General features: G+C 36.9%; 1 protein-coding gene across 3 annotated transcripts in view; it reads right to left on the bottom strand.

Moving 5' to 3' along the window:
- LOC150088191 (glutamate dehydrogenase, mitochondrial-like) overlaps nucleotides 1-21,276 on the bottom strand; it is a 246,195-nt gene that overhangs the window by 93,702 nt on the left and 131,217 nt on the right. The window lies entirely within an intron of this gene.

Here is a 21,276-nt window from a genome sequence, read left to right as displayed (position 1 = left end):
CGGGGGTCACCTGTAATTAACAACTATAGACAAACAGGGTGGGCAAGCAAATTAGAATGTCTTCTCATGGAGGGATTTTAACTTTCCAGATATTGATGGAAAATGTAAGTCACAGTAGCTGTTGTTGTTAGGTTTGTTGGTGCATCAGCAACTGTAGCTATAATGCACTGATTTCTGACTAGTATATCTTTGTTGTTGGTGCTGATTCTGATTCTGATAAAAATTCAGACAAGGTGATATTTATCAATCAATTTCAGGAAAACAAAAACGTAATCCATATCCTGACGATCTCCTAGAACATTATGTAGTGTTAATTGGTTGTAATTTTTGAAAAGTAAGGAGAAAGCAGTTTTTCGTTCTCTTAGAAATAGTGGGCATTCTATAACGATATTCTTTAGAGCTAGGGTGGCAAACTGGCGGCCCATGGGCTGCATCTGGCCCGCGACAAAATTTTTGTGGCCCACGATGCCCAAAAATAAAATGTTAGAGTAAACAATTAAAAAGTACCTATTTATAATTCTAGAATATAAGGATTAAAAAACCTCTGTAATAAATATAAAAATAATCACTTTAATTGGTAATAATTAAAAAAAAAGACTGGATCAATGGAGCCTTGATTAGAAAGAACTAAAAATATAAATAGTAATTTCAAATGAATGAAAATTGAAATTATTATCTTTAAATAACATTGTAACTTTTTAGTTTATTTCTTTAAAAATAAAAGATTTACATTTTATTTTTTTAAATATTTTTTAAATGGAGAAATCTTAATCTAAATTAGTTTAAATTTAAACTAATATTACAATATTGCAAATGCAGCGTTTTTTATAATTCTATCAAAAAGATACTTCATTCATACTAGTTTCTTTGTCGGGATCTATTGTGTTGTGTGTGTTGTGTTTGCTAGCTATAATTTAACAAATACCTAAGTAATCGTTTTTTTTATTTTATAATTTTAATTTCAACTATAGAATTTATATAGAAAATGTCGCTTTCAACACCAGTCAAGAAAAGAAAAATTGTTGAGGGAAGAAAATTCCAAGAAAAGTGGGAGCTGAACTATTTTTGTATGGAAGTGAACAGTAAAATTACATGCTTAATTCGTAAGGAAAATATTAGTGTTGCTAAAGAATACATTAAGCGGCATTATAACTCTAATCATAAGGAACAATATTCGGGCTTCGAAGGAAAAATAAGAGATGAAAAATTAAAAACAATGAAGAAAACACTTCATAGTCAACAACAAGTATTTACAAAATTCATGAAAACTAATAAATCAGTAGTAAGAGCAACTTACGAAATAAGCTATCTGTTAGCAAAACATTCAAAATCGTTCACGGATGGTTCGTTAATTAAAGAAAGTATGATAAAAAGCAGCTGAAATCGTCTGTCCTGAAAAAATGCAATCATTTTGCGATATTTCATTATCAAGAAATACAGTGGTAGAAAGAATTAGCGAAATGGCAGATAACATCAGTTCACAACTACAGGATATATCTACAGAAGTCTTGTTCTTTTCAATTGCGATTTATGAAAGTACAGATATACGAGATGTTGCTCAAGTTGCTGTATTTTTTCGTGGTTACGATAATAACATGAGGATCACCGAAGAATTGTTGGAAGTTATCCCTCTTCTTGGAACTATGACTGACGAAGATATTTTTGCTGCTGTGTGGAGCATTTTAGAAAAGTGTAAGCTTCCACTTGACAGACTTGTGTCTGTAACAGCCGACGGTGCTAAATCAATGACAGGTGAAAATCAAGGATTTGTGTCAAAATTGATTAGAAAATTACAAGCTGAGTACCCAGATAAACAGAAAACCATGGCTGTCCACTGCCTTATTCATCAACAAGTTCTGTGTTTAAAAATATTAAAAATGGATGATGTATTGAAAACAGTAACAAAAACAATCAACTTTATTCGAGCGAGAGCACTCAACCATCGGCAATTTACTTCTCTTCTTAAATATTTAGAATTTGAGTTCGACGATCTTATACAGAAGTTCGATGGTTATCATGCCACAAAGTTTTAAAGAGATTTTATATGCTTTTGGAGCAAATAACAGTTTTTCTTGAAATGAAAATGTATCAGTTATAAAAAATTCTTTGTGGATTAAAGATTTGACATTTTTAATTGATATTACAAGCCACCTCAATAATCTTAACATTTCATTGAAAGGTAAAAATAAGTTAATAACGAACATGTACAACGCGATAGCAAGTTTTGTACAAAAACTAACGTTGTTTAAAAATCATTTAAAAAAAGATGTTTTGACCCATTTTCCTGCTTGTGAGCAGATAAAAACACAAAATCAAAATTGCTCTTTCTCACAATATTGTGACAAAATTGGAGAAATCAAAAACAAAAAGCGTTTTAATGATTTTAAAGAGTTAGAAGATATGTTTTCTCTTTTTGTTGGACCTTTTTCATTTGAAATCGAAAAAACTCCCACTTTGATTCAACTGGAATTAATTGATTTCCAAAATGATTCATTTTTGAAAGACAAATGTCGAGAAGTAGGAATTCCAAAAATATATTCTTACTTAGGTGAAAAATACCCGGAAATTAAAAAGTTTGCTGTGCAAATTATGTGCTACTTTGGAAGTACATACTTATGTGAGCAATTATTTTCATGTATGAAATTAAATAAAACGGCGCACAGATCGAGATTGACAGATAAACATCTTTCCAACATACTGAAAATTGTATGTTCCCAGTCTTTGACTCCTGATGGTAAATGCTGGCAGGTTTCCGGGAAAACAATTTAATTATTTTCATAAATATATTGAATATTTAATTTTTAAATAAAAATAATAATATACCAATTATATACACTAAAACCAAAGGAGCGCAAGGCAGCCAAAGTAACACATCTCTATTAGTTACAATTTATTAGGAAACATTTCGGAAATTGTTATTGTTACAAAATCCATCTTCATTTTTTTGTAGCAATTTCCCAAATGTTTCCTAATAAATTGTAACTAATAGAGGTGTATTACTTTGGCTGCCTTGCGCTCCTTTGGTTACCAGTTCATCAACAGCCACTTGACTCCCATTTCTTCACTATACATTCTAAATTCTAAATTACTTGTATTCTGTAGATCTGAATAAAAATTTAAATGTTAATTACATATGAGTTTTAATTATCCTGATTATGCTACTGAATCCTGAATCAATATATAATATTTAAGAATATTTTATGCAGCCCGCGAAAATCATATCATCACACAAAATGGCCTGCGACAGAAATGAGTTTGACACACCTGCTTTACAGTGAGTGGACATGAACAGTTACTGCATTGTGGGGCATCTTCCTTTCTTAATAAATAACTGTGAGTGAGGTATGTGTGACCAATGCGCAGTCACGCTAATACAGTTTCTTCTTTTCTATTTCCTCTCAGACTGGATTGCCACTGTTTGGGTTTTCTCTTTATTTCAAAAAGTTTATTATTTATTTCTTTTTCTCTTATACATTTCCACTATTCTTTAGAGATCTGCTGTATAATGCATTTATAGTCAACATAAGGTCCTGAAATTGGATGAGATAGGATTTGAAGCATTTTTGGCAGCTAAATCTGCCTGTTCATTTTCTGGGATTCCAGAGTTTCCAGGAATCCAACAAAAAATTATACGGTGACCACATGTATGAATTGCCATTAACTGAGTCCAGATTTGCTGTACCAGAGGATGACTGTTGGGGCATTTAAATTGCATACAATTCACGGCACTTAATGAATCGGTATATATTATGGATTGAGTATATGAGGCTTCTTTTATTTTCTCCAGGGCTAATAGAATACCATACAACTCAGCAGTATAATTACTACATTCTGAGGGGAGCTGTTTGGTGATGATAGCATCCGGCAGGACTAAAGCTGTACCAATTTTACTGGCAGTCTTGGATCCGTCTGTATATATAGCTGCACATAACTTCTAAACTGAGTGGAGTGGGCCAGATGTAATTGTCTGATGTTAACATCTGGAAGATTATTCTTTCCCCATTTCTGATAGTATTTTTCAATATGTATCGTGGGTATTTTCCAATGGCTGGATTTCCATGCTAATATCCTGCATTATGTTATTGATATTTAGTTATTCATGTTGAGTCCCCAGCTAGTGTTTAGAGCTTGAAGCCTAATGCCAGATGGTTTGTTGAGATGTGATTTAGTCCAATAGAGGTTTTCCCATTTTGGTCTGAAGAGATATTGCCATATTGGGTGATGTGGAAGGCTGCTGATTTTAGCGGCATAATTTAAGAGAAGAATTTGTCGTCGAAGGTCTACCAACAGTTCATTGGCTTCCATATATAAACTTAAAACGGGAGATGTACGAAAGGCACCCAGTGCTACTCGAAGTGCACTATGATGAACAGGATCAAGCCATTTCAGTACAATTGGCCTGGCTGAGGCGTATGCAGGAGATGTATAGTCTAAGTGGGATCTAATTAATGAGTGGTATAAATCTAGCAACATGTAACGATCTGCACCATATGATATAGAGGAGATTACTCTGAGAATATTTAGTTTCTTAAGACAGCTGGTACGAATATATTTTATATGTTCAAGGAGGTTTAGTTTTTTTATCAAGTATTATACCAAGAAAATGAGTACTTGGCTGAAATGTAATACAATGAGAGTCTAACTGAAGATTTGGATCAGGATGCAATGTATGTTTACGACCGAAATATACTGCAGTTGTTTTCGATTTAGAAATTCTGTAGCCATTGTTTTTGGCCCAAGAGACTATTCTATTAATGGTGCCTTGTAGTTGTCTCTCAATAAGTCGCATATTTTGAGAATGACGTGAGATGGCAAGGTCGTCAGCATACAGGTATGCATCAACTGTGTTAGGTATACACTTGGTTATAGAATCGATCCTGGTGGCAAAAAGTGTTGCGCTCAGCACTGAGCCCTGGGGAACTCCCTCTTCTTGTACATATGTTCCAGAAAGTGATGAGTGGAAGAGGACTTGGAAGGGCACCTCTGTAGCTAGGTGAGCAGGAGCAGCAGTGCGTAGCACACGCTTCTTGATTAGATCAGGGTTCGAGCCCATGACCACCAAATACAGAGGATGCGGAAAGGTCAGGGAATGACCACCACATATCCCGGAGCAAAATGGCCTTAGTTGGATTTTTTTTTTTTTTTTTTGGCCGACGAGGCTACTAGTGACGGTCGTGTTCCAAGCCGCTAAGTGGATTTTTCTTATTTATTGATTTGAAATTATTGTTTTTCTAAAACTTTTGATTTAAATTTAGTAGTATAACATTATTTTGTGATTTTTTGATTAATTTGGTGTATTTATTCTTTACTCGGCCTTGTAAAAGTATCGGTAAGGGTTTCCACGTGTTCGTAACTACCGCTACCGTTATTAACTTTCCCGCCATTGTGATACCGTACTAGATACCGTAGGTTATATACCGTACTAGATAGCGTTAGTTGAACTTCGTTAGCAGTTAAATTGTACGTTTAAATAAATACATATAACGACTTAGATTACAAACGTAATATAATTAATAACATAATTAATTAATAAATTAATAGAATCATGACTCAGACCAGAGCAGCAAAGCAAAAGGCTCAAGCTAATGGAAGTGCTGTGGCTCAGAGCAGAACTGAGGGGGGCAGTTGTCCTCTGACTCACAGCCTTATAAAATGCACTGTTTGCTTGATGTTTGCAGAGCAATCGGGTACGGAACATGATACTGCCAAGGGGGATGTCTTTGTGTGTGCGCGATGCAAGGAGTGTATCGATATCAGGCAACAACTCGGCGTTCTTTTGGGCCTATATGAGAGCTTGAAGGACAGGGTGGATGCCCTCGAAGAAACTAAATTGAGGGGCCCATCAAGCTCTCAGCTGCCCACATCAACGCCAGAGCTTGCACTTGGGCATCGCGTGACACAGAGACAACCCCCAAGGCAGAATGCGCTGGTCCCGAAGGAACTAGTAGTTGTTGGTGACTCTATTGTCAGGGAAACGGGGAACATGCTTTGTAAAAAAGATAGGTGGAACAGGACCAGGGTATGTCTGCCAGGGGCAAAGGTTGATGACGTTGTAGAGCGAATATCATCTTTTAAGGGCACAAAAGGTGATATAGTTGTACACGTTGGCACTAATAATATTAAGAGTAGGAGACCGGCAGAATTACTTAACAAGTACAGGTCACTGTTGAACAAAAGCCGAGAATTAGGGTTGAATTTGAAAGTGTCTGCAATTCTGCCCAGACACGATAGGAGGGAGTATATGATGAGAGCCTTGTCGATCAATTCGGCCCTGGAAAGATTGTGCAAGGCTCAAGGGGTAGAATTTTTTTCAGCCTGGACTGTACTTGTTAACAGGAGAGATTGCTTCTACAGGGATGGGATACACTTAAATAGAAAGGGTGCAAGAATATTTGCTGATGCTATCGAGGCAGTGTTAGGTGGGTCGGAAAACTGCTAGCTTGGGGGGAGACAAAGACCAATAGATTGACAGTAGCCACTGGCAGAGGTGAAAGAGATTCTTGCACTGCTTCTATTAGAATGAGCAGAAGCCTGAAAAACAAGATGCATGGTATTTCAGAGACTGCTGGGAGCCATTGTGGTACAAGTAAACACATGGGTTGTGTTAGGGTAGCTAAGAATAGAAACAGGTGCAGGTATACTTGCGTGTACACCAATGCTAGGAGTTTAGTAAATAAATTTGATGAATTTGAGGTATTGCTCAAAACATCGAAGGCAGATATTGTTGGGATATCAGAGACGTGGTGTCACACAGATATAAGGGATGCGGAACTGCAATTTGGGGAGTACAACGTCTACAGAAAGGACAGACAGGATAGGAAGGGGGGAGGTGTTATGCTATTAGTTAAGAAACACATAAAAACCAAGGAAGTGAAGCCAGCCGACATCGCTGAACAGTGCAGTGTGGAGTCAGTTTGGTGTGACATAAACATTGGGAGATCAAAATTGAGAGTAGGAGTGTGCTATAGGCCTAATGACTCTGATGAGTATAATAAGGAACTGTACAGGGAAATAGAGTGGGCCAGTAAATCAGAGTGTCTTATAATGGGAGATTTTAATTTCCCAGATATTGACTGGAATTTGGAGGCTGGATACTCACACACTAGCAGGGCTTTTGTGGATTTATTGGATGATTGTTTTCTACATCAGCATGTTCGGGAGGCAACTAGAGGGAGTAATACTCTTGATTTGATTATCAGCAGTGATTCTTCATGCATTAAGAATCTGCAGATAAATGAACCACTAGGTGGCAGTGATCACAGTGTGCTGAAGTGGGATTTACTCAAAGAGGTAACTACCATTAGGGGTAAAGGGAAGGGTTATTGCTTCCGTAAAGGCGACTACGATGGACTGAGACAGTATTTAAATTCTATACAGTGGGACCAACTGATGATGTTACCAACAGCAAATTCAAAATGGGAAGCATTCAAAGAACTTATCTTGGAAGCTACTAGGCTTTACATACCAACTAAGAAATATTGTTCAAGGTTTAGGCCAAAATGGATGTCAGATGAACTAATGAGACATATGGCAGAGAAGAAAAATGCATGGGATACTTACAAATTAACACATGACACAGAAGCCTATGATAGATACAAGTTGATATGCAACCAAGTTACAAAGGAGGTTAGGCAGGCGAAGGCAGATTACGAGAAATCCTTGGCAAGGGATGCAAAGAAAAACAGCAAAGAGTTCTTTACTTATGTAAACTCTAGAAGGAAAGGGATGAATCAGATTGGTCCACTTGATATTGATGGGTCAAGTGTTGATGATCCTGCTCAGGTGGCTAACAAACTAAATGAATATTTTGCATCGACATTCACACATGAGGAGTTATTCAGCGAGGGGAATGCCAGAGGTGTATTCAACTCTAGCAGTAAGTTACAGAATCTTGAAATAACTGGGAGTAAAGTGGAGGAGAAACTGTTGAAGATAAACACAAGAAAGGCACCCGGGGTGGATGGGATCTATCCAGTTATATTAAAGGAGGCAGCAAAGGAAGTAAGCAAACCCTTAGCCATAATTATGAGAGCTTCCTTGGACTCAGGGGAGGTACCCATAGACTGGAAATGTGCAAATGTGACCCCAATTCACAAAGGAGGATCAAAGGCTGACACAAGTAATTATAGACCTGTGAGCTTGACTTCTGTTCCAGGAAAATTAATGGAGGCACTGGTTAAAGACGCACTGCAGGATCATTTAGACAAGACTTCAGTTATAGCTCAGACACAGCATGGTTTTGTTAAGGGGAAGTCTTGCCTGACCAACTTGATTGGATACTATGATGCAGTCACAAAAGAACTGGATGCAGGGAATAACTTTGATATTATATACTTGGATCTTAGAAAGGCTTTTGATACTGTTGCACATGGAAGACTGCTCCACAAATTGGAGCAGTGTGACATTGGAGGCAAATTGCTGCTATGGATAAAGGGGTGGTTGAGGGGGAGAAGACAGAGAGTGGTAATCAATGGACACTGCTCATCGTGGACTGATGTTATTAGTGGAGTCCCTCAGGGCTCAGTGTTGGGTCCATTATTGTTTTCTGTATTTATAAATGATATTGATGATGGTATATCGGGATTAATGTCCAAGTTTGCAGACGATACAAAGGTTGGCAGGGTTGTCAAGGACACTACTGACACTATGCTTCTGCAACAGGATCTGGAAAGGTTGAGCAGATGGGCTGAGAGGTGGCAAATGAAGTTTAACATTGACAAATGTAAAGTACTACACATGGGAAACAGCAACCCCAGAGCAACGTATCAACTCTATGGTACAACACTGACAGTGGTAGAGAATGAAAGGGACTTGGGGGTGGTTGTGCAGGCAGATATGAAGTTCTCTGAGCAGTGCAGACGGGCTGCAAGAGTAGCTCATGGAGTATTGTCAATGATATACAGGAATTTTTCCAGCAGGGATAAGGAGGTGATTATTCCATTGTATAAGGCGATGGTCAGGCCACACCTAGAGTACTGTATACAGGTCTGGAGGCCTCATTTCAAAAAGGATGTAGAGCTGCTGGAACGAGTACAGAGAAGGGCAACAAGATTAGTGAATGGAACAAAGGGGTGCTCTTACGAAGAAAGGCTTAAGTTTTGCAAATTACAGTGTCTGGAGACTAGGCACCAGCGAGGTGATCTGATAGAGGTGTATAAAGCCTTGAATGGTTTAAGCATGCTCAATGCTGATGGGATTCTTCCTCTAGCTCAGAATAATCACCTGAGAGGGCATAAATTCAAATTGAGGAAAGACAGATGTAGGATAGACGTGCGGAAATTTGCCTTTAGCCAGCGGGTGGTTGGTTGGTGGAACAGACTTCCATCCCTTGTGGTGGAGGTTGATAGCCTAAATAAGTTTAAGGCTCAGCTGGACAGGTATTTTGAACGAACAGAGGGGTGAAGTGGAAGTGGGTTTTTTTTTTTTTTTTTTTTTTTTTGGCTGATGCTGCATAAGCTTGCTTTCTTGCATCAAATGCCTCTACTAATGCTAATGCTAATGCTAAAGGACTTGGAAGGATCTGTTAGATGAATAAATTTCGGGAGATGACCCCGAAGACCAGATTTACATTAGTCACGAAGAATCCCATAACGCCAAGCTCTATCAAATGCTTTTTCGATGTCAACGCATATCATAACAAAGTGTTAATTTCTTAGAAAGACGTTCCAAATATTTGCTTCCGCTTTGATAATGAGATCAAGCGTCAATCTACTTCTTCGAAAACCATACTGGTTTGGACTCAGAATGTTTTGAGTCTCCAAATACTATGTTAGTCGGGCGTTAAGTATTTTTCCATTGTTTTTCCCAAGCAACTTGTTAGGGAGATAAGTTGATAGTTTGTTGGATCTGTGTGGTCTTTTCCTGGTTTCGAGAAGGCTAGCACATAAGAATGGTACCCGCTGATGGGGTAATATTCCTCTAAGAAAATTCTATTATAGAATAGTAAGAGATCACTTAATGATCTTCCACTTAATTGGGAAATCATTGTGTAATAAATTCCATCAGGACTTGGAGCACTGTTTTTTCACTTTTGTGAGCGCATTAAGAAATTCAGTCATGGTCAATGGCAGATTGTATGAACGTTGGAGAGCAGTATTAAAATTCAGTTTATACTTTTCTGTACTGCATTTTAGCGACTGAAAGGCTGGTTCATAGGCGGAAACAGCTGAGAGTGATTCAAAAGACAAGCCGAATGCATTAGCAAGTTCCACAGGTTCAGAAATAGAATCGGAGAAGTAACAAGTGAGTATTTGCCATTGATACATTTGATTTTTTTCAAGACTGTAGCAGTATCTATGAATCTGTTTATTGTGGCAGCATAGTGTGCCCATGCTTCTTTTTTACTCATTCGTCTTACGTGACGAGCCTTAGCCCTTGCTCTTTTAAACTGTAGGAGGATGGCTGTTTTCTAAACTGATTCCAGTATTTATTCCTTCTCTTTTAGCAATGTTACATGCTTCATTCCACCACATTTTTGGATGGAGTTGGATTTTAGATGAAGATTTCAGGATAGCAGATCCATTTGTTGTGTAATATAGCTTACTGCAGAATCAATCTTGTCAGTTGCAATGATAGTGGAATCTAAATGAGCTATTTCTTGATATTTAGCCCAGTTGCCCTTGTCAAATTTCCAAATTATTCTAATGCTATTCAGAGGAGGATAACTTGTACAGAAATTACAGAAAGTGATCACTACCAAGAGGGTTGTCAGTAACTGTCCAGTCTATGAGAGGAAATATTGTTGGAGAACATACTGTTAGATCAATGGCAGAGCTTGAACCAGGTGGTACATGAACATGTGTGATCACCGGTGTTTAAAATAATTAGATTGTGTTTATTAATTATTAATTATCAAATAATTGAGATATTATTAAATATCTCAATTATTTGTCCTCTGCAGTCAAGTTGTTGAGAACCCCGTAGGAGGTTATGGCCATTCCAGTCACCCAGAATACAGAAAGGAGCGAGTATTTGTCTTACAAGGTCATCTAAATCAGCAAGGGTGTAAGCGTGGTTTGGAGACAGATACAATGAGACTAATGTTATTGTTATGCCAATGGTGATACGTGCTGCAATTGCCTCCAACAGTTTCTATCTTTTCTATACGTGGTGAAGTGTTTGATTGTTATAGATACTGCATTCGTCAGGTTTGTTTCTTGTATGCATGCTGCAACAGGCTTATATTCACTTAAATCATAGAGGTCATCTAAATTAGCACGAAATCTGTAACAATTCCATTGAATCATTGTGTGCATTCTTTGGTTTTAACTGATGTGTTTGGTTACTTACAGAGGATAGTTTTGTTTGCGCTTGTCTACTTTTGCTTTTTCTTTTTTTGGGAAGATTGGCCTACCTGTGTCAATTTCATTCTCTAGATGAATCTCAAGAATTGAATCATCCTCATCTATCTTTTCATCAATATCCATGGTATCGGATGTCAGGGCTCTTGGCTCATTCTTTTGGTTGCTCATTAGGTTTCTTATCCGGAAGTATTGTTACAAGAGTATTTGCTTCTCGAGTAGCATATTTAGGAATAGGTTTTTCCTTTGATGAGGAGAGGAGTGATTTAGCCCAATCAGATATTGAGATATTTGGAGGGACTGAGCAGTCAGTCTGGGTTGCTACCGACCGTAGCCATTGGGTAACTGAAGCATATGTAGGTGACTTTGCAGGTACTGCAAAATGGTTTTTAGCTTCTTGATATGATACTTTCTGCTCAATCTTATATTTCTGAATATTCTTTTCTCTTTTCCATTAGGGCATTCCTTAGAGAAGGCAGAGTGCCAACCTTAGGACAAATTTGCATTTCAGTGTTACAGTTTGTGTGTGTGTATGCTCTTTTGATCCGCAGTTAGCACAAGTGGCTACACCTCTGCAAACAGCTTGGGAATGACCAAATTTTTGGCACTTAAAGCACCGGACTGGATGATCTTACTTGGCATCTAAGATAACCAGCTTTAATGGAAATAGGTAGATCTGTGTTTTAAATGTTAGTATCACCGTCCATGTAGGGGCAGGCTCTCCATCTCTTTTAATAACAATTCTTTTGGCTTGAACCACGTTTTGACCTCTTAGTTCACGCACAAGTTCATCCTCTGAAACACTTAATAGACAGGACAGAAAGGATAGACAGGATAGGAAGGAAGGAGGGGGTTATGCTATTAGTTAAGAAACACATAAAATCCAAGGAAGTGAAGCCAGTCGACATCGCTGGACAGTGCAGTGTCGAGTCAGTTTGGTGTGACATAAGCATTGGGAGATGAAAATTGAGAGTAGGAGTGTGCTATAGGCCTAATGACTCTGATGAGTATAATAAGAAACTGTACAGGGAAATAGAGTGGGTCAGTAAATCAGAGAGTCTTATAGTGGGAGATTTTAATTTCCCAGATATTGACTGGAATTTGGGGGCTGGTCACACACACACACTAGTAAGGCTTTTGTGGATTTATTGGATGAGTGTTTTCTACACATCAGCATGTTCGGGAGGCAACTAGAGGGAGTAATACTCTTGATTTGATTATCACTAGTGATTCTTCATTCATTAAGAATCTGCAGATAAATGAACCACTAGGTGGCAGTGATCACAGTGTGCTGAAGTGGGATTTACTCAAAGAGGTAACTACCATTAGGGGTAAAGGGAAGAGTTATTGCTTTCGTAAAGGCGACTACGATAGACTGAGACAGTATTTAAATTCTATACAGTGGGACCAACTGATGATGTTACCAACAGCAAATTCAAAATGGGAAGCATTCAAAGAACTTATCTTGGAAGCTACTAGGCTTTACATACCAACTAAGAAATATTGTTCAAGGTTCAGGCCTAAATGGATGTCAGATGAACTAATGAGACATATGGCAGAGAATAAAAATGCATGGGATACATACAAATTAACACGTGACACAGAAGCCTATGATAGATACAAGTTGATCTGTAACCAAGTTACAAAGTAGGTTAGGCAGACGAAGGCAGATTACAAGAAATCTTTGGCAAGGGATGCAAAGAAAAACAGCAAAGAGTTCTTTACTTATGTAAACTCTAGAAGGAAGGGGATGAATCAGATTGGTCCACTTGATATCGATGGGTCAACTGTTGATGATCCTGCTCAGGTAGCTAACAAACTAAATGAATATTTTGCATCGACATTCACACATGAGGAGTTATTCAGAGAGGGGAATGCCAGAGGTGTATTCAACTCTGGCAGTAAGCTAGAGAATCTTGTAATAACCGAGAGTAAAGTGGAGGAGAAATTGTTGAAGATAAACACAAGAAAGGCATCTGGGGTGGATGGGATCTATCCAGTAATATTAAAGGAGGCAGCAAAGGAAGTAAGCAAACCCTTAGCCATAATTATGAGAGCTTCCTTGGACTCAGGGGAGGTACCCATAGACTGGAAATGTGCAAATGTGACCCCAATTCACAAAGGAGGATCAAAGGCTGACACAAGTAATTATGGATCATGTTATGTTAGATCAACTTAAGGTAGCAGATAATTTCAAAAAAAAGTTAGAATGAAAGCCTCATCTACAAAAACAATAAAAACTTTATTGTATAAATAGCATATAGCCTCATTTTACATGGAAGTGGGCAAACCAGGTTTGCTACTTAGTGCAACAATCTCATATTGTCGAGTCACTTCTCAGTATTTAATACTTTAAACAAAAAGTGCTATATATTGCATTTATTTAAAGTGGGTGTCATTATTCATGCATTGGTTTGGATAATGACATCTGGTTGAATAATCCAATGTGAGATTTATCCACAATATGCGATTAAAGTAGCAAAGTTACCTTGCTCACTGCTGTGTACAAAATGAGGCCATAACCTTTTTCCACAACAATAGCTAATACTGAAAAGGATTGTTATTCAGAAACAATTCTCTAAGTAGTGCAAACAGGCTACAGAGGAAGCACTTGGGGTTTTTCTATGATAAATAAGTAATAGCAATACACAACATATAAATGAAAGTATCGGTCTGCCACCACAGTACTGTATTGATATAACAATGATATAAGTACCATTGTTATATCAGCAATATAAGAATGATATAATTATAGACTAGGCACCAGCGAGGTGATCTGATAGAGGTATATAAAGCCTTGAATGGTTTGAGCATGCTCAATGTTGATGGGATTCTTCCTCTTGCTCAGAATAATCACCTGAGAGGGCATAAATTCAAATTGAGGAAAGACAGATGTAGGATAGATGTGTGGAATTTTGCCTTTAGCCAGCGGATGGTTGGTTGGTGGAACAGACTTCCATCCCTTGTTGTGGAAGTTGATAGCCTAAAGAAGTTTAAGGCTCAGCTGGACAGGTATTTCGAACGAACAGAGGGGTGAAGTGGAAGTGGTTTTTTTTTTTTTTTTTTTTTCTCTTTTGGCTGATGCTGCCTTTTTTCTCAAAACTTAAGCCTTTCTTGAATCAAATTCCTCTACTAATGCTAATGCTAATTAAGCACCATCCTTGGAGTAATAGATCATTATGTTAGATTGCCTCTTCCTATAAAAAGACACCTTGATGCCCTTTTCAAGAAGATTCCACTATTGAATCTGTGATCCTAGTAATTAAGCATTGATTTTGGAGAGGTCTAAATCTCTGACCAAATCATTCAATTCTGCCTAAGTGATTAGATGTGGCTTTGCAGTATCAAGAATTGAAAAGTCTGGATATGTACTCATTCTGGATTGTACATCTTCTGATCCTGTATCAGAATCAAGTATGTTTCTGGTGGCTTTGGCACTGACACTGTTATCATCATGAAGAATCAGCCTTAGAGCAGAAGGTAGGTTGGGATATTCTACTTTATGCTTGGATTTTCCAGAAAAAAACAGAAATATTGGTCGTGCAAAAGTAATCATTTATTTGGTCTTGGGGTTCCCTCCATATATTACCAGAACAGCAAAAGGCATTGATTTATGACTACCTCTAAACCAGCCTGTTAATGTTCTTGAATATGGACTACAGGAAATCTTTGGAGCCTATACTCTTATCTTGATCTCTGACCTTACATCTAAAATAGATGTTCATAGGCTTGTCTCACAGGTTGTGACAATGGCTTCCGCTGCCATTTTAATACTACTGCTCTGCAAACGTAGCAAAAACTATCAGGCTACTATTTCGGCAAGAATATGACATATTTCACGTAGGGTTGGGGTATGTGCACATAAGAACACAATTAAGGAATTTTAGATTTTTATTTCTAATTTAAACACAGTTTATGATTTACACTTATACACACAACATTTGTTTACAAACACAAATTTCCTAAACACTTGTTCACCACTTGCTATCTGAAACACATGCACTTCTTGAAATACAAAAATGCTTGCATGGTGCAAAACCCACCCCTATATATATATCGATAGAGAAGTTTCTAGAAGGTTCACAATGATTCTAGAGAACTCTGTCAAAGGTTCTAGAACCTTTGACAGAGATTTGTTGGGATATCAGAGATGTGGTGTCACACAGATATAAACAGTGCCGAATTGGAATTTGGGGAGTACAATGTGTACAGAAAGGATAGGAAGGGAGAAGTGGTTATGCTGTTAGTTAAGAAACACAAAATCTAAGGAAGTCATCCAGTTGACATAGATGGTGAATGCAATGTTGAATTAGTTTGGTGTGATATAAGCATTGGAAGATCAAAAATGAGAATAGGAATGTGTTATAGGTCTAATGACTCTGATGAGTACAATGAACAACTTCACAGAGAAATAGTGAGCCAGTAAATCAGATTGTCTAATAATGGGGGATTTTAACTTCCCAGATATTGACTGGAACTTGTGGTTGATCACTCGCACACATTGCAAGACTTTTGTGGATTGATTGCATGATTGTTTACTACAACACATTAGAGAGGCAACCACAGACAGTAATTCTCTTGATCTGGTTATCATCAGTCGTGCATTAAGAATTTGCAGATAAAAGAACCACTGGGTGGTAGTGATCACAGTGTACTGTGGTATTTACTTGAAGATATTACTACCATCAAGGGTAAAGGGAAGGGTTTTTTCTTCCATAAAGGTGACTACAGTGGTCTCACAAGACAGTTTTTAAATTGTATACAGTGGGAACAACTGATGATTTTGTCGGCAGCAAATTCTAAATGGGAAGAATTCAAAGAAGTAGCTGTGGAAGCTACAAGGCTTTTCATATGATTAAGAAATATTATTCAAGGTTTAGGCCTAAATGGATGTCAGCTGAACTAATGAGACTCGTGGCAGAGAAGAAAAATGCACGGGATGTATATAAATTATCATGTGACACAGAAGTCTATGGTAGTTAAGCTAGTCTGTAATCAAGTAACAAAGGAAGTTAGCAAGCAAAATCTTTGGCAAAGGATGCTAAGAAAAACAGCAAGGACTTCATTACTTATATAAACTCTAGAAGGAAAGGGATGAATCATAGTCCACTTGATATTGATGGTTCGACTGTTGATTACCCTGCTCAGATAGCTTATAATCTGAATGAGTATTTTGCATCTACATTCACACATGGTGCTGTTCATGGACTAATGTTATAAGTGGAGTACCCCAGGGTTCGGTGTTGGGCCCATTGTTGTTTTGTATATTTATTAATGATATTGATAAGGTATATCAGGCTTAATGTCCAAGTTTGCAAATGATACAAAGGTTGGCAGGGATGTTAATGACATTAGTGTCAGTGTACTACTGCAACAGAATCTAGAAAATTTGGGCAGATGGACTGAGATGTGGCAATTGAAGTTTAACATTGACAAATGCAAAGTACTGCATATGGGTAGAAGTAATCCCAGAGAAACATACCAAAGGTGTGCTAATACACTCAGGGTAGTGGAAAATGAAAAATCAGATATGAAATTTTCTGAGCAGACCAATGATATACTGGAATTTTGCTAGTAAGGAAAAGGAGGTGATTATCCCCTAGTATAAAGCAATGATCATGCCACACCTTGGGTACTGTATACAGGTCTGGAGGCCTCATTTTAGGAAAGATGTTGAGTTGCTCGAGAAAGTTGGTTGGTTGGTTGGTTTTGATTTTATTGGCGCATTAGCTACTAAGCTATAATGCGCCAAGACTTGAGCAAGTACAGAGAAGGGCAACAAGATTGGTGGTCTTACCGAGAAAGGCTTAAGTTCTGCAAATTGCAGCGTCTGGAGACTAGGTACCTGTGAGGTGATCTGATTGAGGTGTATAAGGACTTGAATCGGTTGAGCAAGCTCAATTCTGATGGGATTCTTTTTTTTGCTCAGATTATGAACCTGAAGGGGCATAAATTCAAATTAAGGAAACACAGCAATAGAATAGATGTGTGGAAATTTGCCTTTAGCCAGCGTGTAGCTGATTGCTGGAACAAACTTTCATCTGTTGTCGTGAAAGTTGATAGCCTAAATAAATTCAAGGAGGAACTGGACAAACGTTTATGTCACACATCAATGGATGTGTGAAATGGGTTTTTTTTTCTTTTTTTTTTTTTTTGGGCTGATACTATATAAGCTTGTTTTCTTCCATCACATGCCTAGATTACTACTACTACCTTCCAGAAGCATCCTGACCTTTCTTCCACACATAATAATAGTCTAGAACAGCGGTTCCCAAACTGGGGTCTGCAAACACTGGAGGTCCTCAGACCAGTTCCAGGTGGTCCAAGAAACAAACCTCTGTAACTGGTCAAATTATTTGTTCTATGTATAGCAAAGTGATGATAAATAAAGTTATTATTATATATTTATGTAAAAATAAAAATAAAGTTGAGTTATTTTAAACATAAAACTTTGAATTTTCTTTTCAGAAAACCTAGTGTTCTTACATATACACACACACAGAAACTCATGCATAGATATATATATATATATATATATACAGTGCTTTTTTTTTTGCAAAAAAATAGGTGCCGGTATTCATTCTTTGCTATTAGGAAAAATTGAAAATTAAAAGGATATGAAAACTATTCTAAATTTTTTACCCCTCATATTGTTACTTTAGTAGTAATGTTTTTAGAATAAGAATAACAAATTAAGTATATTAACAGTTTATTAAGCATAAATTTATTATTCAAATATATAAAAAAATAAGTAAACTGTGAGTAAAATAATTAAAAATAAATTTCATAGTTTTGTAGAATATTCCAAATTTTTATTAAGTTCTCATCCGACACGCCATGCCAACTTCTTTTCCTCCTCTTTGTGTGTCGGTTGCTGAATGACGTTTCCGAAGTAGCCACGAATTGACATATTGTGCTGGATTGAAGTGGGTCAGCGGTGGGCCTGCAGTTTTAAGAAACAGTAGTGAGGAAACTGTTTCTGTCATCAACGAAGTACTGGTTGGGCTGGCGATCAGATTCATTTGTGAAAATCCTTGCTCACATTCACTCGGTGAAATTGAGAGCGTTCATCAAATGCTTCAATTCTTCTGAAACCTTCTTACCAATTAGGTATCCACAAATTGCATACATCATTTTCACCAAATGCCAACAATCATATTTAGAAGGATTAATACTTTCATTGTCACTAGTTCTTAAATTTGAATTTTTTCTTTTCTTTTTTTTTGAAACTGCCCAAAATATCGGTGTCATTCGGATATTCAGGTGCTGTGACCATGTAAACAGATAAGGAAAATTTACTGAAAAGTGTGGATAACGCACTTCCGCGAAACAACAGATGATTATTTGTCGCTGTAAAAGAAAACCACTTTTATAATTCTCAAACGGGGTGCTTACAGTTGATTCATAGCGGTATCCACCTACAGCCCGCGAGGAAAGTAAACTAAAACAGCATTTTAAATTTTGTTAATTATCAAAAACATTTTCTAATTAAATGTTTTGTTCAGTAAATGTAATTGTGTATTGTACTTAATAATTTTTGAATATTTTCAATTTTACTTGCAACAAGATATCAAAAATGTAACACTAAAGAAATCTAACTTTGAATATGGCCCCTGTACGGGAAAAGGTTGGACACCACTGGAAGGTGGGCCGGGCCCATTGGGAATACACTTTGATCTGTTCACTCTTGGCCAGTGTGACTTTTATGTGTGGGACAGGGTGGTTGGATAGGTTTTACCAGATACCACTTGGTTGTAGAATGCTAATCCCTTCACCTCTCTTAATTCGCTCAGCAGCACTAATTGCCTAAAGGCCAGAAAAGTGAACAGGGCATACTGAGTTAATTCTCTCCTAATCTGTTCGCTATATGAAAATTTTATTCGCTCAACAGAAACTATTTTAAATGTAACTTCCAAGGGGAATTCAAAATAATTAAACAGAGGTCTGACTGAGTAATTTAGAATTATAAAAATGGTTATACAGTTTTATATAGAAAAAATCTTAACAATTGACAGTATAAAATGCAAATTTAGTTAAATCATTTTAAGCTTATTTGAATAGTAGGTAAACATGTGAAAAAAAATTTATGGAATATTACAAATTTCGAAGTGCACTGCATCCAAATGTCACATGTCACTGTTAATAAAGGTGCCGGTACACCATACTGTTGCGTACCGTCCCAAAAAAAAGCACTGTATATATATATATAGGTTGTCTGCAAACTTTTTTTCATTTTTGAAGGTATGTAGATCTCGGCGGTTTGGGAACCACTGTTCTGGAACATTCAGGAGCATTCTCAAAAGTTGTAGAAATATTCAGAATATTCTAGAAAAAAAAAAAATAATAAACAGATAAGAATACATGGAAAAGATTATTAAACCAACTACAGGTCTTGGTTTGTTCATTAACATATGATATTTGAAAACTGAGGGTAACGAGAACTTTTTAAGCAAATATCTGAGATTTTGAATATATTTCCTATATTCAGTTGATATCATTTCAGGAGGAAACTAATGCCAACCAGTGTTATTGCAGATTAGGTATTAAAAAAAAAGTTTGCTTTAGCCTAAAAGTACAGCCACTCCCTGACTTACATTGAGTTCCGCAGTTGCGTTTGGCAGAACTCTATGCAAGTCGAACTTTGCGTAAGTTGGAATTTCCCTAAATACTTATGCAGCACTTGCAACTAGGCACGCTGAATTTGATTGCAGCAAAAAAGAAATGTTCAACGAACATGTATATAGAATTATTTATTCAATTTTTTTATCTCATGCACAGAAAAAATTACAAAAATGTACAAAATTACAAAAATTTCAAAATTATAAAATTACAAAAAGAGAGAGGAGACAGGCATAACATCAGCAAGTTTTATCTTTTGAGCATCGTTGTCAGAATTAACTCTCCAGCTGATAAGCACAGCACTCTGGAAGTTGAGGGTTGTGGAGATTTAGAAGGGGGTTTTTCCTAATGTATCACAAAATTTCTCTGCAGCTGCAGAATCGGCACTGGTGACTTCACGGCATACTTTAATATTTTGGAAACCAGCATGATGCTTGAACCTATTAAACCACCCATTGCTTGACACGAATTTGGCTTGGGGTTAACAGTACTTATCCTTAATATATCTTCATAAATACTTCTTGCTTTTGCTTGAATGGCTATTGGACTCAGGGGCACTTGCTTCTGAATCTGATTTTCCATCCATATTATTAATAGCTTTTCCATTTTCGATATAGCACCTGAACACTGTTTTGTGATCACTGTTGATCTTAAATGCTTTGATCCTTTAACGTGTTCTTTTAACATGTTCTTTTGTCCTTTAACACTGTCCCTTCTGTTGAAGAGCAAGACCTAATTCCATGCAATAGAAGAAAAATTTTGTCCTGCTTCATACTTCTTAATTAATCATCTTCATTTCTAAATCAATTTTGTTTCGTTTCTCAGCACTGCCAGCGCTTGCACTTTCCATTGGTCCCTTTCCCTTCACCATTATAATAAGTAAATAGGAATGAAGAGAAGATTCTGAAAGTTTATTCATGCTTTATATATGATTGAAGATTTCAGTGAAGGGAAACTCATTTCGCCATAATACAATAACATAAAAACCCACAGAATTCCAGTTATTGGTATTATCTCAAATGCAATAAGATTGAGTCTACTTCCCATTTATAATAGATTGCGCTAACGGAAAAGCCCAATAAACCGGAAAGTGCAATTTTTTTTTATTGTTTTATGGTAGTGACCTCCAGAAATGTGTTTTAGAAAAATATCACAAAGGCATTCAAAATTGATTCTTATAACGGATCATATGATAACGATGAAAGTGTAGTGCAATTTCCATTATAAAAATGACCTTTTAGAGAGATAAATAGCTTAGTTATATAGCAAAAATTTCAACTTGCAAGGTCTTGGAACGAATTACCAAAGAAAACACAATGTGTTCTTGGGTTCACATTATGATATTTTCACAATACCA

The sequence above is a fragment of the Mastigoproctus giganteus genome, chromosome 3 (assembly GCF_048544385.1).
Source record: "Mastigoproctus giganteus isolate SK-2022 chromosome 3, ASM4854438v1, whole genome shotgun sequence".
Lineage (NCBI taxonomy): Eukaryota > Metazoa > Arthropoda > Arachnida > Uropygi > Thelyphonidae > Mastigoproctus > Mastigoproctus giganteus.
This window is presented reverse-complemented; position numbering and strand designations above follow the sequence as displayed.